Here is a 20,058-nt window from a genome sequence, read left to right as displayed (position 1 = left end):
TGGGGTGTCTGTCCCTGCCTCTGTCTGGGATGGGCAACAAGTGCCACATAACCTGCTCGGGGGGATGAACCAGCCTGACGAGTGCAGGAAGCCAGACAGCAGTGGGGGCTGCAGGGGTGGTGGGGGAGGAGGGAGCGGGGGAGGCTGGGGGGAGGGCGCAGAGGGCACGGGGGGGGGGGGGGGGAGGGCTGCAGGAGTGGGGGGTGGGAGGAGGGAGCAGTGGGGGAGGAGGGAGCGGCCGGAGGCTGGGGGGAGGGCCCAGAGGGCATGGCAGGGGCTGGGGGGGTTGGGAGGGAGGAGGGCGCAGAGGGCGTGGTGGGCTGCCCACTCCTCTGCTCCCACCTGCAGGATGGCTCCATCCCCATGGGGTCCCCTGAGGGCGGGGGTGTCTGCACACTGACCCCTAGACTGCACGGCCTTCCTGCTTGAGCCAGGCCTTGAGTCCACTGGTGGGGTAGGCACATGGAGGGGGAGGCAGGGCTGTGGCACTCCAGGGCTCTGGGGCAAAGCGGGGGTGTCAGGGAACCCTCTGAGAAGTCGGCAGCCCTCGCTGACCTTCCTCCTTCTTTCCGGACCCAGGACCAGTCCCCTTGCCCTGATGTGTAACCCATGTGTGCTGATGGAACCCTAACTCACATCAGATGTTCAGTAATAGGAGTTAGGGTTGGTGACTGGACAAGCGCTTTCAGCCCCAGGATGTGCACAGAGACACCCTGGCCCGAGCTCTGGGGCGCCCACAGCACCACCTCCTCTCTGCAGCTGCTCTTCCATATCCAGGGTCACCCTCCCACCCACGTCATGCCCAGCCCCACTGTGAGGAAGGCACATTTTGTGGGGCAGGACCAGCGCTTCCTTGGCTCCCTTCTGGCTCAACCACTGGGCCCGCGTCACCCCCTTGGGAGCCAGGCCTGCAAGACAAAATCACACAGGTACTCGGGTGTGCGGTACTGCGGGGCCCCTTGTGGCAACCGAACAAACCTCTGTCCATCTGTGGGGAGGGTGCAGGCTCAGGAACAGGTGTCCCCAAGCTGGCTCCCAAGGCAGCTGTAGAGCAGCTTTGTCATGTAGACTCTCCTTCACACCTGGGGATTTTACAGGCGGGAGGGTGGGAGGGCGGGAGGGCGAGAGCTCTATTTGGCATCTGCCTTTTCTCAATTGTCTTTAGCTCAATCCTTATGTCAAAGTAGCCTCTTGGGGGGTGGTGTGTTCTGAAGGTGGCCAAGTACGACCCCGCCCTCCAGGGAGTTGTGGCGGGAGGGAGCCATGTGGCGCCAGGATGGCAGTTTCTGGCTGTGTGGCTCCGGCTGAGGAGCTGGGAGCGACTTCTCCATCCACACAGTACTCAGCGGAGACCACAGTGACAAGCCCATGAGTCAGCAGGTGTGGAATCCTTAGGGCATCAGGCACGCACAGTAGGCGCTCCATAAATGCCAGCTTCTATTACTTAGCTACGACAAGCCTTCAGCAATAATCTGCACCCGCAGGAGCCCTGTGAATTTTGGGGTGAATGTTGAAAGACTCAACAAAATTTAGTCCGTCCCAGGCAGAGAGCATTGCATGGGCCAGAAGGAAGGGTAAGGGGATAGAAAAGAGCTTTGAAAAAACAGTGAGGAAACTTGTTTCTTTTGACGATTGCCAATTAGGGTTCTGCTGCCAGGAGGTCACATGACACCCCCTAAATTACCCCCTGTGTGTTGGGGTTCCACACACCTTGAGGAAGAGAACGAGAGCATAGTCGCAGCCCAACTCTAGCATCCTCATCCCTGCGTGACACTTCCCTGCCCTGCAGCGTGACGGGTAGCGCCTAGTAGAGAAATTTTGGAAGCAGCTAGTGTCTCAGACAATGGAATGTTATTCGGCACCAGGAGGACCATCCGATGGGGAGGCTGCATGGGGCGGTTGGTGGGAATCTCTGCACCTAACTCTTAATGTTGCTGAGAATCTACAGCTGCTCTCAAACAATAAGTCCGCTTCCATAGAATACACCGGAGACATAGAAGGACAAACGGTCCAGCAAAGAGATCGGCTCGTAGTTGTGAAACTGTTTCTTGGCAATAAAACGTTCCAACAAACAGCAGTTTTACAAATAGCTGGTGCTCCTGCCGGCAAGGTGGGTGCGGGTCAGAAACATTACCGTGCCTGTATGGGAAGATGGGTCCCCTGAGCCTATCGTAATCATTTCATAGAATACGGTGAATCGGGCCATCACAGTGCATCCTTAAATGTGTACGGTGATGTATGTCAATTATTTCCCACCAAAACTGGAAAAGTAAATAAATAAAAAGAAAAATTATGTATGTCAATTATTTCCCACCAAAACTGGAAAAGTAAATAAATAAAAAGAAAAAAAAGGTCATAGGAATGTGGATAAAGCTGCTCTCACACTTCGATCTGCAGCTCCTGTGACAAAACAGGAGACAGAAGAGCAGAAGGCAGTGTTTTGAGGGGAATTTAACGGGAAGGAAAGACAAGGGTGTTGAGAACCATGTGTAGACCTGCCCTCTGCTTGACGTGTGTGTGTGAGACACCTGCAGGGCCACCCTCACTCTCGGTTACCGGCCACAGGTGCCAGTTTCATTGCCCTCAGCTGGTCCGGGCGCCGGGCCAGGCAGGGAGCAAACGGGTAGCCACCCGAAGGACACACATCTCAGGGCACAGGTTTTCCAGACTCTGCGAGAAGACGCAGAAGAAACAAGCATGTTGAAAAGCCTCCTCAGGTTTCCTGCTGCGGTGGGTGGGTTGTTCTAGATCTCTCTGCAGCTGAGAGTAGAACTGGTGTTCCCGAATGGCCGGATTAGGTAAGTGGTGCCACTTAGCTTGTTTGAGGAGACATTTCTTAAGGACAGGACCACCTTCCACGGCGACACTAGGAGTTTCTTACCAGTCCTTCTATTAGATGTGAGAACTCGATATTTGCTTCCATGAAAAGGCCAAGTGTTGGGGCACCTGGGGTTTCCGTCAGTGAAGCATCTGCCTTCTGCTCAGGTCACCATCCTGGGGTCCTGGGATGGAGTCCCACATCAAGCTCCCTGCTCAGCGAGGAGTCTGCTTCTCCCTCTTCTTCTGCCCCTCATCCTGCTTGTGTTCTAATAAATAAAATCTAAAAACAAAACAAATAAACAGCCAAGTGTCTGACTTGAGCATTGCTGCTGAGCCTGACCTCCCCCCGAGGACGATGCAAGCCCACAGCTGCTGGGAAGCCGTCCAGGGCACTGGGCCCAGGGGAAATATCCCTACCTACTAGCCCAACCGCGGCCAGCAGACGATGCTCTGGGTGACACAGAGTCACTCAGCGTGTGAAGTCTGGTAGCCGGGGTCCTGCCATCCTCTCCCGCAAGCTCTCACCTGGACACAAGGCCAACCAGGCAGGGTGCTAGTTGCTGTGAGCACAGTCCTGGGCTGCTTGCCACCCTCACCACAGGCCCCAACCCTGCCAAATCTTAGGACAGAGGCTGAGCTGGTCCTCCTGGGGCACCGATGCTGTCCTGCTGGCTGGGGGTACAGGTGGACTGGTGGAGGATGCCCGCATGGCCCTTGTCTTGGAGCACTGGGTGAGCTTGTACCTCAGCAGGTGCAGGAGGGACAGGGCCTTGCCAGCCAGGGTGCTAGCTCTGCCACACGGCTTACCCAGGCCGTGACACAAGCACAGGCTGAAAAGAAGAGGCTTCAAGGTCCTGAGAAATATGGGAGGAGACATTCTCCCTGCCCTTTTCTTTCAGAATGCCTCTGTCTGTCTTATTTTAAATGTGCAAAAGTCTGGGGCATCTGGGGGGCTCAGCGGTTGAGCTTCTGCCTTCGGCTCAGGGTGTGATCCTGGGGTCCTGGGATCGAGTCCCACATTGGCTCCCCACAGGGAGCCAGCTTCTCCCTCTGCCTGTGTCTCTGCCTCTCTCTCTCTCTCTCTCTCAGTGTCTCTCATAAATAAATAAATAACATCTTTAAAAAAAAATAAAATCTTTTAAAAAGTAAATGTATGAGAGTCTTTCACAGCCAAGGAAGCACTGGGAGGGGGTAGGCTGGACTTTTCACCTGACTCCAATGGCAAACCTGCCCCAAGTGTGGCTTGTCTGCAATTTCCCTCTGTCCCTGGGGCGCTGCTAGTGGCTGTCTGTTGGTCGTGGGTTTAATGATTATCTGAGCAACATTGTTTTCTTTCTCTTCTATTCTTATGGAGTGATGTTCTGGGGTGTGAGAGGATTTTGTTTGCAGCTCTATCTCCCTATCTCTGGCCCCCGACAACCCCCACTGCACCTGCCCCAGAGAACCTGCAGATGGGTGCAGATTCTGGGCCCCCGCCCCAGCCAGGGCTCCTTTTCTGCCTCCCCGAAAGCACCACTGGGGTGCTCCAGCGGGAGCCCAGGCCAATCACCAGCAATCGGAATTTCTGGGCCAGGGCTGGGAAATCAGATGTTTGGCTTGTTTTTCCCAGGAGACTCCGAGGTGCAGGCACTGCTGGTATTTCCACCTTGGGAGACAAATAAGCCCAACTCTAGCAGGAATTGGAGCTGCAGCAGGGCCGTAAAGGAGCCGGGTCTCTAGTCTACTTTCTATTTGGGGAATAATGAGTTGCCATTAACTTAATTTCACTTGTTGGCTCATAACAGAAAACCCAATATAGCTCTCCTAAGGAAGTGTGAAGGAAGAAGAAAGTTGCCCGTGACCTTCTAACCCCCCCCTCCAGGCGTACGGAGGGCTCCTCTAATGCAAGGGCCTCATGCCCAGCTTCAGGCGGGGGGTGGGGGAGTCAGAGAACTCTGCCAGCACCTGCCATATCTCAAATCCCTTCAACTTAAAATAGTCAATATGCCAAGGTGCCAAGATGTCCCCAATCCCATGAGAAGGAATCACTAGTCTAAGCCTTATAATGAAAATCTGACCATGCGTTAGATTTTTTTCCTAACCTCTCAAAGCTTAGAAAATCCAATTCAAACTTTTTAAGACCACGGCCCTTTTAAAGAAAAGATTATTCTGACACTCTTTAGAATGGGACAGTCGGACGGGTGTCCAGACTGTTGGACATGGGCACTCGGCAGCAAAGATGCTGGAGATGTGTGGGTCACCTGTCACATGGGGCCAGTTTAGCCAGAATCCCCTCCTGATCGGTTGATCTTATTATATTCCAACTTTTCTTTAAAACACTGGATTTTAAAACATTATGTGACTATTGCTATGATTAGATTGTCAACTATTTGTGGGAAGAGATCCTTGTATAGTGTCAACACCTGGCATGGTGTCTGACCCCCGAGTAGTTTCTCAAATGTAATTAAATACAAAGACATATATTTCTTTGAAATAAAATAATAGCCAAAAAAAGAAAGAAGGAAAGAAAGAAAGAAATAGAAAAAGTAATGAAGTAAGTGTAGACTATAGTTGGTCGATTACAAGGCAAAGTAAACTCAGGGGTCTCACCACGGAGCCACCCATCGGGTCCCCAGGTCCCTTGCCGATCAGCCTTCTTCTCTGCAGCTTTCAGAGTCTCGTCATGCTTGTTTCACGTTCAACATCCAGTAAACACGTTGTACTTAGTGAGGGAAACCAGGGTTAGGGAAACCACCATGACTCCCCTATCATGAAACGGATTGTTTGAAGAGCCACATAACCCCTAAAGAAACGGAGTCCGTAATTTAAAACTCTCAAAAAAGAAATATTTAGGGCCAGATGGTTCCATTGGAGACTTCCACCAAATGTTTAAAGGATGAACTCCAATTTTACAGTCTATTTCAGAAACATAGCAGAGCTGGGAACTCCTCCTGAATCATTTTATGAAGTTATTATCACCTTGATACCAGAGCCAGACAAAGAAAATACAAACAAACAAAGATAAAAAACCACAGACTAATCTCCCTCTTGAGTAGAAGTGCAAAAATCCTTAAAATATTAGCAAGTAGAATTTGACAGCGTATTGAAAATTGCACACCATGACCTGTAGAGTTGGTTCCAGGGATGTGAGACTGGTTCAATGTTTGAAAAGCAATCAACGTAATCCACTAAACTAACGGTGAAAAAAGAGGGGGGAAAATCACATGATCATGTCAAGCATTGCAGAAAAAGGTTCGGAGAAACTTCAACATGGGTTAATGATAAATTTGCTGGTGGGAGTATGGAACAGAACCAGCCACTTCTGTGGTTCCTCAAAGTGATCAACGCGGTGTACTACGTGACTGGCAGCTCATTCCTAGGCACCAACCCAGAGAGATACAAGTGTGAGACAACGTGAAAACTTGTACACAAATGCTCGGGGCAGCATTTTTCATAATTGCCTCCAAAGAGAATGATGCAAATGTCCATCAACTGATGAGTGAATAGACAAAGTGTGATGTGTAGGCTGAATTATTATTATTCTATGATAACAAGGAAGGAAGCATTGACACCTGCTAACACGTGGATGAGGCCTGAAAACACGCTGAGTGGGAGGAGCCAGTCACAGAAAACCACGTCTTGTAGGATTCTGTTTATATGAAATGTCCAGAACAGGTAAATCCTCAGATATGGAGAGTAAATCAGTGGTTGCCCAGGCCAGGGGGAGGAGGGAACGGGGAGACACTGCTAATGCTATAAATAGATTGTAAACTGATTGTAGTGATGGTTGCACAACTCTGTGAATACAGCAAGAATATGGAACCGCACACTTTATTTTTAAAGATATTTTATTTATTTATTTATGAAAGACACAGAGAGACAGAGGCAGAGACACAGGCAGAGGGAGAAGCAGGCTCGATGTGGGGAGCCTGATGTGGGACTTGATCCCAGGACCCCGAGATCATGCCCTGAGCTGAAGGCAGATGCTCAACCACTGAGCCACCCAGGCGCCCCAGTTTTGTGCTTTTTGCTGTAGCTGCATTTCACTGTTTCCAGGGATTATTTGCATCCTGTTAAGCGCCATCATCCTTGGCACCTAACAGGGGCTGGACACTCAGTGGGCACCCAGTAAATACTTATTGAAGGAATGAGGGCAGAGGAAGAGATCCTGGTAGAAGTATATTGCAGACTCTGTTATTTCTATTCCTTTGGCATAAAAGATTACCTCTCCTGCAAAAAGAAAAAGGCAGCAAACATCTTCTAGGGATCTGCATGCTAGGGGATGATATTGTTTAATTGTGCCGGAATTTTTATAGCTTCTTTTGGAACACTGTTTGTATTTTACTGTTATTACATGCTGTGATGGTTTTAGGTTGGCCAGGGTGGTATTTGCCCCATTGAAGGCTTCCTATTACTGTTGTAATTGTCTCCTCCTGATGAGCACAATCCGTCTCCAGATGCAGTGACCAGAGATACAGGAGTTACACAGAAGAGCATACGGACAGCATTAGTAAAAATACTTACAATGCTTTGTCGACAAGTCTTTTACAGTTATTGTAATGAAATTTGTGAAAAAACGTACTCGTTACAGGGTGGAAACTTGGAGGACATTATTGAGTGTTTTGTTAGACCTGGAAGCTCACCAGCTTTCTCTTGTAGGTGGATGGACAACCTACCTGGTCATTCATTGCCTGTCTCTCAGAAGCCCCTGGATGTAAGGACACATCTATCAGAACCGAACACAACAGAGATGCTCGACGAATGCTGGGGTGGCTGGGGTCCAAAGTATTTGATCACCTATTATGCTATAATGTGGGGATCACATTTCAGAATGAGTTGGATTGTATCAGAAGGAGCACCGCCCTTAGGACATAAATGGATTAATGATTAAAATGGATCCAAAGTGGCCTCCCCACATTCATACACTCATCTTGTCTTGACATTTTGTTGGATGTACTGACAAGATGCTTTAAAAGACGAGAGCTTTGGCTACTCACCTTCGTAAAAAGCACACCTGCTGTTGGAACATGTTCCGGTGAATCTTCTACCCTTCCTTGTCCCTTTGTTCTCTTGACAGCCAGGTAATTTTTAATTTTCTACCACAAATGAGCCTCTGGTTCACTTGAAGTACTGTATGAGTGGCTGACATGTTTACCACACGTTTTCCATGCCCAAGTGGGAAGCAGGTTGTCTGCTATGACGAAATAAAGAGACACCTGCAGCCCAGTGCTGGGCTCACCACAGGGTTAAAAAAGCTTTACTAGGGGTGCCTGGTTGGCTCAGTCAGTGGGGCAGGTGACTCTTGATCTCGGGGTTGTGAGTTCGAGCCCTGATTTGGATGTAGGGATGACTTAAAAATTAAAAAAAAAAAACTTAAAAAACAAAGATTTATTAGTAAGAATGGTTTTACATGAATACCAACATGATACCAACAAAGAGGAGGATCTTTTGCCAAATGCAATAAAATGAATATGGGATCAAGAATCCTATGGTAATGATAATTTTTCTGTGAGTTTCTAGACCAAAGGCAAGCTAAGCAACATGGCATTTGTTCCCGCCATGGATAGGATTGTTAATGAACTCATATTCCTGTGGCTTTTATTTAAACTAGAGTATGGATTGTATTGCTCTTGAGTTTGTTTCCTGGGGCAGCACACAGCTTGTGTATGATGCACCAGGGAGACGAGTTTAAGAGGAAGAGTGTGCCTCTGGAGGGTGGGTAGCCCCCCAGGCTGGCTGCAGGGGGTCATCCATGGCCCCACAGTCAGCCAGCCTGAGGGTCCTGGAGGACTGGCCATGGAGAGGCCACAAAGGGAGTGTTCTTCTTCTAGTAAGAGTGTGGTAACAGGCATAGAATCTGTCCCTGGCCTCACCCAACCAGAATACATACCAAGTATAGGAAAGCACCTGAGTCAGCCACTGGGGAGCAGGTAGGCCAGACGGTGGCCCCTGGATTCTTACCTGGAGAGTTTGCTGGCCAAAGAGCCAAGAGCGGCCCCCCTAAGGGAGGGCGGCCAAGGGGCTCGGCTTCACATGGCAGCAGCCAGTTCCAGGAATCTGTCTGCAGACTCCACCGCTTCTAAAAAGTGAGTGCACAAGCGGATGAAGGCCAGAGAGAGATCGGCCCTGGGGAGCCGTCCCCAGGCTCACTCAGGCCAGGGCTAATTCATGGTCCACCAGCGAGCCTGGAAGGACTCCCAAGAAACCACGTGTTGAGGAAGGTATTCAAAAGGGTATTGTCCTGCTGGCGACTCCAGAATAAATAAGCCTCTGAAGGTCAAGCCCTTTCCACCACCTTCAGGAAACACCACAGAAAAGGCTAAGAATATCTCAAGGGATTTAAAAAATAATAATAAAAGAAATAATCCTGCACCCAGGGGCATATTTACCACATCTCTGAAGCAATAAAATATTACCAAATATGCAAAGAAGGAGGAAGATATTACTCATGATTATTAGAGAAATGAGTCAGTGGAGACAGATCCAGGAGGACACCAGTGCAAGAACCGGTGGACACTCTGATAGACTCCAAACGTGCACGGGAGCTCAGGGAATGCATGTGTACAAAACAGATCTAGAAAAAGGGACCCAAACAGAAAGACCTTTGAGAAATGAAAACACAACATCTAACACGAAAACTGCACCGATGGGATTTGTGGCCACTCAGACAATGTGGAAGAAAGGTTAGCAACGACCGAACAAGTGTCCAAAGTGCAAGCGCACCAGTGAGCTGCACACCATAAATGCTGCCCAGTAATTCTGTGATTTGAGCCCAGAAGTACCGAGTAGGGGGGGGCGGGCGGGGGGATTGGACGAATACTGTAAACCCACAGCTCAGGCAAGAACAAAAAGCAGAACTCGACAACCCGGAGCAGAAGGAGCACAGCGATGACTGCACTTTTAGTCTTTGACAACAGATAGGGACAAAGTGTGTCTGGCAGTGGTGGCAGCCTCTGGGCGACTCTGCTTAGACAAGAGCTGGGGTTCCTGGTGCCCGGAACCCTCAGGATCCAGGACACCCAAGGTGCCCTCTGGGGCTGATGAGGGGACTTCAGAGAAGGCCTCTTCCCGCCTTAGCTCTTCAAGTGCCTTCAGTTCAAGATGATCAATATACCAAAGAGGCATATTTCTGGATGGCATGTCTGGAACTCCTTCTAGAGACCTCAGCATTTGTGGGTGCAGAATGAGGGCCCCCAGACATACAGGATCCAAGAAATGCCACATAATATCTTACAGCCGCAAAAGGCAACAACACCACACACAAAGAGGCCAGCTACTGCCTTACAGGGGAGGCTGCAGATCGTTTAACTTGAGTCCTGGGAACATGGGCCGGGAGGCCCTTTGGCACAGAAACATGTCCCTCATTTTGAGAAGGTCATGTAGGTTTTCTGGGGTGGAGGGATCACCTCTGCTTGGGAAGGGCATCCTTACCCCTCTCCTGTCTTTGCTGTGTGAATGGATTTCAAGATTTAAACATAGATGTGGATCCGAGGACACACACAGTATTAACAGTCTTGTACATGCTTGGTATTTTAGGCATTTTTAAAGTTTAAGGACTTGGGGCACAATAGTCTCATGATTTCAAATTAAAGTGTGTAAATAGGGCTCCTGGGGGGCTCAGTTGGTGACACGTCTGCCCTCGGCTCAGGTCATGATCTCAGGGTCCTGGGATCTAGTTCCACATCAGACTCCCTGCTCAGCAGAGACCCTGCTCCCCCCCTCTGCCTCTGCCCCAACCCCGCTCGTGCATACTCTCTGTCAAATAAATAAAATATATTTTTAAAAACTAGTGTAACTGTTAGATACTAAATAGAGTAATAAGAATTGTAAGTTTAACTTGAAGAACTGGGTTTTTACATTTTTAAAATTCATGAACTTTATATTCATCCCTTTGGCAAAGCGAATATTGACTTTAAAAAACAAAGCTTGCCCCACAATGTAGCTTTGAGTGTGTGTAGGGAGCCACTCTCAAGGATATCCAAACCTGTGCTTTGAAAGGAAGTGACTTTTCCTTTTTTTTTTTTTTTTAAGATTTTATTTATTTATTCATGAGAGACACACACACATACACAGAGAGAGAGTGTCAGAGGGAGAAGCAGGCTCCATGCTGGGAACCCTACGTGGGACTCCGTGGGACTCGATCCAGTCTCCAGAATCACACCCTGGGCTGAAGGTGGCGCTAAACCACTGAGCCCCCCGGGCTGCCTAAGAAGTGACTTTTCTGATGAAAGAAGTCCTCCAGAGGTCAACAGGAGTGGCCCCTGAGCAGTGGAGGCGAGCTCATGGTACACATCTCTGGTATTCCTTGTGTATTGCTCAACAAGCAAGATCACTTTTCCAATAAGAAAGTGCTTTAAAAAGTGAATGCTGCCACCTGTCCTTTCTTATCACAGGAGAGCTGGACTCAGAAGTCCAGCTGTTTATCTGCAATCCGGGGGGAGGGCTTGGGAGCAGCCTCCCCCACCCAGGGTCCTGCTCCCTGCCTGCCTGCAGCACAGGTGGTGACCCAGGGCAGCTGGGGAGTCATTTGCCCTTTGTAGGGACCAGCTGACATTTGTCCTTGAGAACCAGAATCCATCTCTCCTGGGCAGATTTATTTTTTTTAAGTAATCTCTATACCTAACATGGGGCTTGAACTCACGACCTGGAGACCAGGTCCACTGACGGCAGCAGCCTGGGCATACTGAAAGCTCTCCCTCTCACTAGTTAATCACAAAACTCAACCAAGCAAACCTCAAGATCTGACTGGCTTTATTGGGTGAATCCTGAAGGGGCAACCCCCCTACCTGGCAGGTGGAGAGGCGGTGTGGGGAGTTGTGTGGCATGGAAGGTTGGAGGGTGGGAGCAAGAAAGTTCACGGTGGAAGAAAGGGGGCTGTGTGTGGACAGCTCGGGGTCTGACCACGCTGGTGACCTGCTCTTCTTTCTGGGATAAGGAGGCCTGGGCAGCAGGCGCCCCCCGCGCTGCGGAAGCAAACGTTTCCTGAGTGGCTGGGGAGCCACATTTCCAGGGGAGATGGAGTCACAGTCAGATGGGAATACATGTAAGTGATACGCGTGTCACCATCAGCACGTCAGTCACCAGTGTCACCATCAGCATTGTGCCACCGTGCACTGGCTGGCTGGCTGGCTGACCCACGCTGCATTTAACTCACATCCACAGCAGCGGGGAAAGCTGTGTTTTGCCAGTCTTATTCTTTTTTTAAGATTTTATTCATTTATTTCAGAGAGAGAGAGAGAGAGAGAACACTCAAGAGGAGGGGCAGAGGCAGAGGGAGTGGCAGGTTCCCTTCTGAGGACCCCCCCCCCAGCCCCCGCTCAAAACGAGGGACCCCATACCAGGACCCCATGATCACTACCTGAGCCGAAGGCAGACACTCCACCAACTGAGCCCCCCCAGGCACCCCAGCTTTCCCGTATTGACGTGCAGCAGCCTGGACACTCACATGAAGCCCACTCCACGTGGGGAGGCCTGGGGCTTTTAGCTGCCGATCAAACATGTTTGGAATCCAACTGTTTAGAACCTGTGAACACCCCTGCCTCAATGGAGGGGGGTCAGAAGAATGAAAGAGAGCACAACTCTTGCCATCTGATGGACAGAGTGGGCTTCCAAGTTTTGCGGGTAGGGGTGGTGGTTTGAGACAGAAATGGGAGCCCTACAGGCCAGGCTTCAGACTCAAACAGCCGACCTCAAGGACACAGGGACCTGGGGGTACAGGGGTTGGAGATGAGGTCAGCCGGCCCTGCCCTCCTGAGGTCAGGATGCTCTCCTCATCCTCCCAGGTCCTGAAGTCTGCCAATGCCCGGAAAGATACGGGGCCTGAGTCGGAGCTTGGCGAAGCCCACGGCAGGAGGCTCTCAGCCCTGCGCCATGTAGGCCACGGGCTAGAGTCTCAGCAGACGGCCTGTGTGTTGGTCTGGTCCTGATCACGGGCTGCGCAGCAGGGGGGCCCTGGACGTGTGTGGTCCACTGGAATGCTGGTGCTCCCCGCGGACCTCAGCTTTGCTCTGCCCACGTCAGCCTCACACCCGGAGGAGGTGTGCTGGGGCCTAGCATCACCCTCGTTGGGATACCACCCTCACACGCACCCAAACTGAAGCTGGTCCACTGCCTGGAAGGGACATTGTGAAAAGCTGTGGCCCAGGGTCACTTCGCATGCACTTTGGCTTCACAGATGTAATCTCTCCCACTGTGGGCTAATTATTCTCATTTTTCAAATCAAAGAAGTGAGCTTTTATGCCTTTATGCTCTTGAGGTGAACATGGGAGTGGGGTGCGGGCTCTTGGCTCTAGCACAGTAAAAACGGCGTGCCCCCTCGGAGCAAGGGCAATCTCATTCTCTCTCTCTCTCTCTCTCGTGACCCTTGGGAAATCTTGTTTTGGATTTCTAGGGACATCATCTGTGAATGATCCAAATATTTATTTTTAAAAAAAGTTTTTTAAAAAGATTTTATTTATTCATAGAAACAGAGAGAGAGAGAGAGGCAGAGGGAGAAGCAGGCATCATACAGAGAGCCTGACGTGGGACTCGATCCAGGGTCTCCAGGATCAGGCCCTGGGCTGCAGGCGGTGCTAAACCGCTGCGCCACCGGGGCTGCCCCAGACAAATATTTAAACACGATAGAAGATGAAAATCGATGATGTTGGTTATTGGACAATGAAATCCACATTAAAAACATGGGCAAATGTTTAAAGACAAAGTCAAAACGACTCTCTTCTAGTGCTTAAAGTTATATTGTATAATTCTAAGTTCCTAAAGAACCAAAAAAACAACAAAAAAAGTTTCTGAATGTGGGAGGGAAAAATGCATTATCTCCTGATAGGGAAGGTCTTTCCAAACATGGTTAAAAAAAAAAAAAAAAAAAGAGGCAACGTAAGACTACCAAAGCTGCTTGTATAAAACTTTTTCTTTCTTTCTTTTTTTTTTTTTTTAGATTTTATTTATTCATTCATGAGAGACACAGAGAGGCAGAGAAGCAGGCTCCATGCAGGGAGCCTGATATGGAACTCGATCCCTGGACTCCAGGATCACACCCTGGGCCGAAGGCAGGTGCTCAACCACTCAAGCCACCCAGGCGTCCCCACTTGTATAAAACTTTCAAACCTTTGCAGGAAAAAAGCAATTCCAGAAACAAAATAAGAAGCCAGACAAAAAATCAGATAAAAATTTTGTTAGCATATGATAAAGCTAATATTTTGCAACATGTAAAGAGTGCCTACAAACAAGGGAGAAAAATAAAGCAAAAATCCAAGTAGAAGAGAAGACTAAGGCCATGGACAATTTGCAAGAAATAGCCGCCCAATGACATTATTCTGTTTTATTCTTTTATTTAGCAACTTATTTTGAGACAGAATTCATGTAGCAAACAGTCCACCCAACTAACGTGTACAATTCAATGGTGTTTGGTGTATTCATATAGCTGTGCACCCATCACCACGAGCAGTACTCCTGTACCCAGGCCTGGGCCACCACTAATCTACTTTCTCTCTCATACATTTGCCTATTTCTGGACATTTGTCTAAAGAGAATCACACCATCTGTGGCCCTTCTGATAGTTGATGACGTTGAGTGTCTTTTCCTGGGCTTACTGACCATTTGCTTATCGTTTTGGGAGAATTATCTGATCCAACACGTGGTCCATTCTTGATTGTTTGTTGTTTTATTATTGTAAGTTCTTTTTTTTTTTTTTTTTTATTATTGTAAGTTCTTTACATGATCTATATGCAAGTTCTTTTCCAAATATGTGATTTTCAGATATTTTCTCCCATTCTGTGGGTTTTCTTTACACACTTTAAAAAAAGGTTATATTCATTTATTGGAGAGACAGAGTGAGCACAAGAGTCGGGGGAGAGGGAGAGGGTGAAGGAGAAGCAAGCTTCCCACCTGCCGAGCGGGGAGCCTGGCGTGGGGCTCCATCCCAGGACCCTGGGAGCCATCCAGGCTCCCCTCTTTACACATTTTTGAAGGTGTTCTCTGAGCTCAGGTTTTAATTTAGGTGATCCACAGTTTATCTATTTTTCCTTTTACTGCTTGTGCTTTTGGTGTTGTAGTTGAGAAACCACTGCCCTAATCCAAGGTCACAAAGATTTACACCTATATTTTCTTCTAAGCACTCTACAGTTCTTACATTTAGGTCTTTGACATGTTTTGAGTCAATATGTAACATATAGTGGAGTTGGGGGGGGATCCAACATCATTTTTTTAATGTATGAAATACACTTGTCCCAGTATCATTTATGGTAAAGACCGGCACCCCATTCCATGGTCTTGCTAACCCTGTCGAAAATTGATTGTAAATATGAGGGTTTATTTCTGGGCTGTTTTATTCCATCTATCTGTATAGCTAGTCCTATGGCAGGACCACCAAGTCTCCGTTACTGTAGCTTTGTAGGAAGTTCTACAATTGAGAAGGGTGATTGCTCAAACTTTTTCAATATTGCTTTGGCCATCCTGGATGTCTTAAATTTGCATACGAATGTTAGGATCAACTTGTCAATGTTTGCAAAAAGGAAAAAAAAATGTCAGCTGGGATTTTGACAGGGATTGCACTGAATCCATCATAGATCAATCGAGGGAGTATTGCCACCAGTAAGTATGAAGTCTTTTAGTCAATGCCTTAGTTCTATAATTTCTACACTGTTTGGGGATTTTCAGGATATAAAATTTGCACTTCTTTTATTAGATTTATTCCTATTTTATTTTTTGAAATCTACTCTAAGAGGAATTTCTTTTGAATTACTTTTTTTTTTCATTTTTTAAAAAAAGTGATGTCTAGTTGACACACAATGTTACATCAGTGTCAGGTGCATGGCATAGAAGTCCCACAAGTCTGTGCTCCCCAAATGTGTAGGGGCCACCTGTCACTGCATGACACCATCACAGAACCACTGGCTGGACGCCCCATGTTGTGCCATTATCGCCGGGACTCACTCACTCCATAACTGGGAGCTGGGACCTCCTGCTCCTTCCCCCACTGTGCCCGGCCCCCCACCCCTCTGACAACCACCAGTTTGTTTTGTCTTTATGGTTTGTTTCCACTTTATGTTGTCTTTTAGATTCCACATATAAGTGAAATCATATATTTGACTTATGATACCTTCTGGTCCATCCATATTGTAGGAATGGTTTCCTTAATCTCACTTTAAGTTTGTTCATTGCTACTATACAAAACCACAACTGATTTCTGTATATTGATCTTATATCCTGCAACCTTGCTGAATTTATTACATCCAATAGTTTTTAGTGGACTCCCTAGGATCAAATGACTTTTAAACATCGGAAAAGAGACCAGTTTCTTTTACAGTGTGAGAAATGCAGATGCAAACTATCATAGGATATGGTTTTGCTCACTTACGAACTTGGCAAAGATATAAAATTCTGGTACCATCGTACAGATGTGGTGTCTAGTAACATATAGGCTCCATCAAGCCCACTTGTAGGAATACATCCTACAGCAGCCGTCTTCCAGCTTGTCTACAGTATCTCCGGGATGTGTAAATAATATTGAAGGAATATGTGATATGCAGGCATGTCACTGTTTGATTCCATTTATATAAAGTTCAAACACAGGAAAAACTAATCTGTTGAGAGAAATCAGCGTAATTGTACTATCATCATAACATTTAATTAAAATTCTCAGGTACTATTTTTTTTTAAATGATGAGGATTTCCTTCTTCTCAACCTGATCATAAGGCCATCCAATAAAACAGTAATTTCCCCCTACCATCAAGTGTCCACTGTGCGTGCTGTTTGGAAGTCATTGTTTTATTACCCTTTCCATGAGCACTCCATTCAGTCCAATCCATCCCCCAACATTATTACCATATTCTTCATGGTCTCCTGTAGTTCATGATTCTCTCTCTAAATCCTCCTCTAGATAGCATCAGATTGGTACTAACCCGACTGAATGGTGTTAGTTGTGTCTTCCTGGGAAGTGAAACTCCCTTGTGCCTGTGTAGGGCTGTACAGAATTTATTTTGATCTCTTTTAAGATTTTAGTTATTTATTCATGAGAGACACACACAGAGAGGCAGAGACAGGCAGAGGGAGAATCAGGATCTCTGCAGGGAGCCTGATGTGGGACTTGGTCCCGGGACCCTGGGATCACGCCCTGAGCCGAAGCCAGATGCTCAACCACTGAGCTACCCAGGTGGCCCCCCTTTTTCTTAGATTTTATCTATTTTGATCTTTGACATAACCTTATAAGAGTAGGTAATGAGAATTTAAATTGCCTGATATCCAGGTATTTGAGCCCTGCGTCGTAATAAATCCACGTGATCCAGTATTCTCAGAACATGTCATATATTCATTTATAATAGACAGCTTCTGAGTCCTTCCTGTCCTTTAGGAGGTAGATTGATAAGGACAACCAATCTTGTCTCTGCCACCTGGACTTTTTTTTTTTTAAGATTTTATTTATTTATTCATAGAGACAGAGAGAAAGAGAGAGGCAGAGACACAGGCAGAGGGAGGAGAAGCAGGCATCATACAGAGAGCCTGACGTGGGACTCGATCCAGGGTCTCCAGGATCACGCCCTGGGCTGCAGGCGGCGCTAAACCGCTGCACCACCGGGGCTGCCCTGCCACCTGGACTTTTTAACGAGGTGGGGTACAGGCAATACACACATAAACGACTCAATACTGTGATTACAAAACAGAAGCCAAAGAGAAATAAATAAGGATGCACATCAAAGAGTAGAGAACAATCAGCTTGTGCAGGTGCTCATGGGAGACTTCTGAGCAGATGTGGGAGAGTGCTTATTTGCCTGCTGTGTAGAGAATGATCTCAAGGAGTGCCAGAGTGGACCAGGGCAGGAAGCTGTGTGGTGGACCAGATGGCTGAACTCTGCTCCTGCAGTCTCTACCAGAGTCATTCTTTCAGGCAGCATTTCCGTAGCACCAGGAGATGTTCCCTTCACGAAGTGTAGTGTAAACGCCTTGTGGCTATAGACGTGCCTCCTTCAGAGGCTAATGCTGCATCTGTGTTCCCTAGGGTGCTTTTGACAATTGCAGGGAGTGGAAAGGCTCTTCTGGCTCACTTCTTCATGGGGCAGTGCCGTGATGGTTTCTGTTGTTTGAGAGAAAACTGGAGGGGCAGGGCGCTCTAATTTGTGACTTTGCTGAAGTTCCAGGAGCAAGTTATTAAAATCAGAATTGCCTTTGGAGAGAGTGCCTTCTGGGAGAAAGGATTCCTGAGAGGAATGTGGTCCTCCTGGCCCTTCCTGACCCACTGCTGCCAGGAGAAAGAGGATTATAACAGGCTGGCTCCCTCCCACTCCACCAGGAAGAAGCTTCAGTGTGGGATCTACCAGGTCTGAGGCCCCCCCACTCACAGTGGACAGTTGAGGTGGACCCTGGAGAGCACTGGGTATGGGGAGAGGGGTAAGCAGCCAGGGTCTAGGCCTGGGACTGTGTGGCCCTCCAGAGCCTGCATTAGCATCTCCCATGAACCGGAGTTCTTCCCTGGAGGATGACTTCCCCTCGAAGTATAACATCTGTACTCAAGTGGTGAAGCAAACCTGGGGAAGCCATCTGTAGACCACAGATGGTGTGCAGGACCTTCAGTGAACCCCTCGCTCTGCTCTAGTCTGCAGATACAGCAGAGAATGGTAAGAAAGGGTCTTACAAGAGATGAGGTGATAGGAGGGTGAGAAGCAGCTTGGAGAATGCATCCCCACCCACTCCGGCCTCCGGGAGCCCTGAGTGGGGTCAATACCTGGAGAAGTTCCAGGCAGGGCTGACCTTGCCCCTTCCTGTGCTCTCCTTACCACTCTCCCTTTTTCTGGTCCCACTGCTGACCTGGCAAACAAGCTCTGGTCTCCTTTGCACTGCATGGCAGCCCTAGACCTCACACATCCTTCTGCAGAGTGTGTATCAGGGTGCCTTTCAGTTAGAGATTTAGCCCTGGTGCCTTATCAGGACCAGCAGACAACAGATGCCTCTGTCCAGTACGGCCACTGTCTTATCAGGATTCCCGTGCTAGGGCTGCCTAATTAACATAGCCATAAATCTGGACCACAGGCAGGAGGGGAAGGGCCAGCCTGAGCTCCAATTGAAAGGACCAACATATTAGAGACTAAAAAAGCCTGAGTGTGCCCAGCTCAACAGCCTTTGCCCCCACTACCTGGGGTGGGGGGTGGGGAGGAATAGGCTGTTGGGCCAATTGGAGGATGACCCAGGTAGCCAACAGGGAAAGAGGATCCTTACCTACAAGAAGACTGGTACCCCCATCAAACTCATCCACCTAGAGGAGAAGCTAATACAAAGAATTATCCTCGTGCGTGGTGTGTATGATGCATATTGAATACTTTCTGCTGTGTTGAATAACTGGATTATTTTATAAGTATAACTAACTTGAAAAGGCTTCTGAAGGTTAGTTTTCATCTAACATATCAAGGTCAGTTCACTGTGGGTCCAGCTCATCCTACCTCCATACCACACATCTCCAGGCAGAAATTTCATCTCTCCAAGTAGGAACCCAGGGACCCAGCAAGAAGAGACATGGCCCTAGGGGCGCCTAGGTGGCTCAGTTGGTTAAGCATCTGACTCTTGGTTTTGGCTCAGGTCATGCTCAGCGTTGTGGGATTGAGCCTGTGCTGGGGGTCTGCAATGGGCATGGGGCCTGCTTAAGACTCTCTCCCAAGCTCGCTCAATCTTTTTATCAAACAAATACAATCTTAAGAAAAAAAGAGAGAGACAGAGGCAGAGACATAGATCTAGGAGAGGTTGGAACTGTTAACATGCCTATTTGCTTACTGGCAATAAATTTCCTGCAGTAGGAAAAAATATACACAGGCTCCTCCAACCTAGTCTCCAGAAATCAAGTGTGGTTGTGAAACTGTAAAGACACTATATATTTCAGTTTCTGGAAATGCGTGGCAAGTTGGAAGAGGGCAGGGACTGCTGACCTAGCATCCTAGAAATTCAAGACATAACTGGGGTTCACTCTTCCAATTTATTTTGGAAAATTTCAGTTTTCCAGAAAAGCTGAATGGGACAATGAACACACATATCCCCATCATTTAAATGTACTGATTGGTAACATTTTGTTATATTTGCTTTATCTCTGTATAAAATACATCTGTTTCTGAACCATTTGAGATACGTTGTAGCCACTAGGACTCTTCACTTTAAATAACTCAGGACAAGGGATGCTTGGGTGGCTCAGCAGTTGAACATCTGCCTTTGGCTCAGGTCATGATCCTGCGGTCCCAGGATGGAGTATCGCATTGGATGCCCTGCATGGAACCTGTTTCTCC

At 48.1% G+C, this 20,058-nt stretch overlaps 1 long non-coding RNA gene across 1 annotated transcript; it reads right to left on the bottom strand.

The window, feature by feature from the left end:
• Positions 1-1,619: 1,619 nt before the first annotated feature.
• Positions 1,620-3,856, bottom strand: LOC119869784. The gene is made up of 2 exons (XR_005353206.1): positions 2,882-3,856; positions 1,620-2,261 (listed from the first exon to the last, which is right to left on the bottom strand). It is a non-coding gene; the product is annotated as an uncharacterized LOC119869784 (long non-coding RNA).
• Between the last annotated feature and the right edge of the window lie 16,202 nt (positions 3,857-20,058).

Source organism: Canis lupus, chromosome 1 (assembly GCF_011100685.1).
Source record: "Canis lupus familiaris isolate Mischka breed German Shepherd chromosome 1, alternate assembly UU_Cfam_GSD_1.0, whole genome shotgun sequence".
Classification (NCBI taxonomy): Eukaryota; Metazoa; Chordata; class Mammalia; order Carnivora; family Canidae; genus Canis; species Canis lupus.
The sequence above is the reverse complement of the archived record's forward strand: the minus strand, read 5'-3'. Positions and strand labels throughout refer to the sequence as shown.